Below are 3,790 nucleotides of genomic sequence, written 5' to 3' on the forward strand. Positions count from 1 at the left end.
GTCCGGGGGCTGGGAGGGAGGAGGCGGCCTCGCGGAATTCTACTGCCTCGTCCGGCTCGGAGCTCCACCCACGATTTCTCTGCAAAGAAACGTGGGGCAGCCGCTGGGCTTTGGTTTGGTTTTTTGTTTTCTTTTCTCCGCGATCTGTCAAGTCCTCCGACCGCGTGGGCCGCGCACGCCCCCCGGCGCCGGGTTCTGTCCGCTCCCGTTAGCCGAGCCTGGGGCTCGGTCTGGTCCGGGGCCAGTGGTCCAGCCCAGCAGCCACCAGCCATGTTCACGCACTCCATTCTTGACCTAAACGGCCAGAAATCAGGGGAAAGGGGGCTCGGCCTGGCAAATACAACCCTATTTCACACGCAAATCCTAGACCTCATTCCCTGTATAGAAACCTCTTCTGGGCGAGAAGCTTAGATGGTCTTCCGAGTCCGTCCAGGGAGGGCAAGGAAAAGAACATTTAGTGAGAAACTTGTCCCTTTATTACATACCCCTAATTAAGTTTAACTGTAATTTCTTTGCTATTTAGAATGGAAATGATGAGGTGTTGAGAAGTAAAAACTTTATAGTCTTGAGGTACAGCCCTGCCCCACCCCCAGATTCCTAATTTACGCTGTTTGCCACGTGCGTCAATCAACCCACCCTCTTTCCGCATCTGGAATCCAGGTCCAGGACGTCCTGTGGAGGTCAATGGGCCAAAAGTAGGAAGACAATGGTCCTTCTGTCTCAGGGAGCAGAAGAAACAATTTTCAAGTTTTGTTTTGTTTTGCTTTGCCTTTTTTAGGAGGAATATGGAAGCATTTCCTTTCAGAGGGATGGGATCTCTTAGGATGGAAGATTGACAGTAGGGTTTTAAATATCTTGTCCAAAATGTCAGCTCCCAATTCTAGAACAAACCAAAAAAAAAACCCTCTTTCTTACAGCTAGTTCTTCAATTGAAAAAATGGCATCTTACCTTGCAACCATGGTGGCTGTGGAAACCAGCAGTATAGCATCCACTGGAGGGATGGAAATGGATTTGAGGCTCTCAGACAGCCTCATCTTCAGAGAATTGTCATTATTTGATTTGTCTTGCAGCTCCCTAGAAAAGCCCCATTCACAGCACTTGTCTTTATTAGATCTAACTGAGAGCTCTTTCAGTGATATAAGCCCTATCTCTAGTGCTTCTGTTAAAATAAATAAATTTCTTGGCTATTGTCTAACATAACACCATAGCTGCCTAAGAACAATAACAGTTGAAGCAAACAAGAGGTGGACCAAAAAACTTAACAAGAAAATTTGGGAAATGAGATTCCCATAGAGGGTTTTGAAAACTCCCTATATATTCCTAAGGATAGAGTTGTGATTCTCAAAGTATGCTCCAGAAACTGCACAAGACAAAATAATTTTCATAACAAAAGTAAAACAATACCTTTTGCACTCTGATTTTCTCATAAGTGTGCAGTGGAGTTTTTCAGAATCTGCATGATATGTGATGTCATAAAAGATTGAATGCAAAAGTAGGTAGGAAAATTCAGCTGTCCTGTATTAATTAAGTAAGCATTAAGTGTTTTTAAAAATATATAAAACAGTCCAGCCAGTGTAGCTCAGTGGTGGAGCATTGACCTATGAAACTAGGAGGTCACAGTTTGATTCTGGTTGGGGCACATGTCTGGGTTGCAGGCTTGATCCCTAGTAAGGGGGCATGCAGGAGGCAGCCAATCAATGATTCTCATCATTGATGTTTCTCTCTCCCTCTCCCCTTCTCTTTGAAATCAATAAAAATATATTTTAAAATTTTAAGTATATATATATGAATATATAAATATCCTATGTAATAAAAGCCTAGGTTGGGTCGATGTCGTCACAAGATGGCCACCACAAGATGGCCAGCAGGGGAGGGCAGTTGTGGGCAAACAGGACAGCAGGGGAAGGAAGTTGGGGGTGATCAGGCTGGCAGGGGAGGGCAGTTGGGGGCCATCAGGCCAGCAGGGGAGGGCAGTTGGGGGTGACCAGGCCAGCAGGGGAGGGAAGTTGGGGGCAATCAAGCTGGGAGGGGAGGGCAGTTGGGGATGATCAGGCTGGCAGGGGAGCAGTTAGGTGTCAATCAGGCCAGCAGGGTAGCGGTTAGGGGGCAATCAGGCTGGCAGGCAGCAGTTAGGGGCAATCAGGCAGGTAAGCAGTTAGGAGCCAGCAGTCCTGGATTGTGAGAGGGATGTCTGACTGCCAGTTTAGGCCCAAGGGGTCCCAGATTGGAGAGGGTGCAGGCCGGGCTGAGGAACAACCCCCACCCCCCACGTGCATGAATTTTGTGCACTAGGCCTCTAGTATATATATAAAACAATGTCATCCTTGTCAATATTTTTTTTAAAATATATTTTATTGATTTTCCACAGAGAGGAAGGGAGAGAGACAGAGAGCCAGAAACATCGATGAGAGAGAAACATCGATCAGCCGCCCCCTGCACATCCCCCACCGGGGATTTGCCCAAAACTCAGGTACATGCCCTTGACCGGAACCGAACCCGGGACTCCTCAGTCCGCAGGCCGACGCTCTATCCACTGAGCCAAACCGGTTCCAGCAATATTTTTTTAAATAGTTATTTTTCAAACACACACACACACACACACAATAATGGCATCTTAAAAAAATTAGACCTCTTACAAAAGTTTGAAGACTTAGAGATGTATTTCTTCCTTTAACATTGTCACTATCATCTCCCTAGTACAGACCCCTATTTCTTTTATAATCCACTTATCACAACAGCTTCTTACTGATTTTGAGGGTGGTGGGCTGGGGTGGGGGTTGAGAACCTGGTAGATTTAGCATAGGGTTGGTTCACACCCTCTTCCTGTGGTCTCTCCGTTACTATCAAATTTGGACATTTGGGCCTCCTCTGCCAGCCACTAGGGAACCTAAATAATCCTGATGATGAGCTCAAAGGAAAGTCATAAAGTCAAACTGTTGCTACCCTCAACTTTTCCAATTACACTCTGCAGAGGCGGTCCCGGATCCAGATGGCCACACCCTACAAACAGGCGGTGCTCTACTGGATCATTCTTGGCAAAGGAAGTCAGCTGCAAATTTGTCCTTGCCTTCATTTCAATTCCCATTTTTCAGGGCTTCAGTCTTGTGAGAGTGTTTGGCTAAGCGAGCTTTCTTATAGACTACCCAGATCCTTGCATTCTGTGCTATCCTTCCTAATTATTTCTTTGAATGTCATAGTTTGCTTTATTTTGGTCTTTTGTAAATTTTTATTTGAAGTAGGCACAGCATATATACAGCACAAATGTCCCTGACACACGGTTCAAAAAAATTAAAAATATATGTTAAAAGGTGTTTATGGCTGCCTACCATACCAGTGTATGTATCGATTTACTGAACTGTAGGGTGCTGGTGAACTGAGAATGCTTGTTTCCAATCTTTAGCTACCACAAGCTATTCTGTAATGACCTTATATAGCTTAGTTTGCATCTGTCCAAGTGTATAGGAGGAATTTCTGTAAAAACAGTTAAAACGCATTTGTAATTTTAAGACACAGTACCCAAATTGCCCTCCATAAGAGTTACCTTGCCCTAGCTGGTTTGGCTCAGTGAATAGAGCATCAGCCTGCAGACTGAAGGGTCCCAGGTTCAACTCCAGTCAAGGCCACATACCCAGGCTGCAGGCTTGATCCCCAGTGTGTGGCATGCAGGAGGCAGCCAATCAATGATTTTCTTTCATCATTGATGTTTCTATCTCTCTCCCCTTCTACCTTCCTCTCCGAAATCAATAAAAACATTTTAAAAAATATAATCAACCAATTAATGCATAAATA

The sequence above is a fragment of the Myotis brandtii genome, unplaced genomic scaffold (genome assembly GCF_000412655.1).
Source record: "Myotis brandtii unplaced genomic scaffold, ASM41265v1 scaffold167, whole genome shotgun sequence".
In the NCBI taxonomy this organism is placed as follows: Eukaryota; Metazoa; Chordata; class Mammalia; order Chiroptera; family Vespertilionidae; genus Myotis; species Myotis brandtii.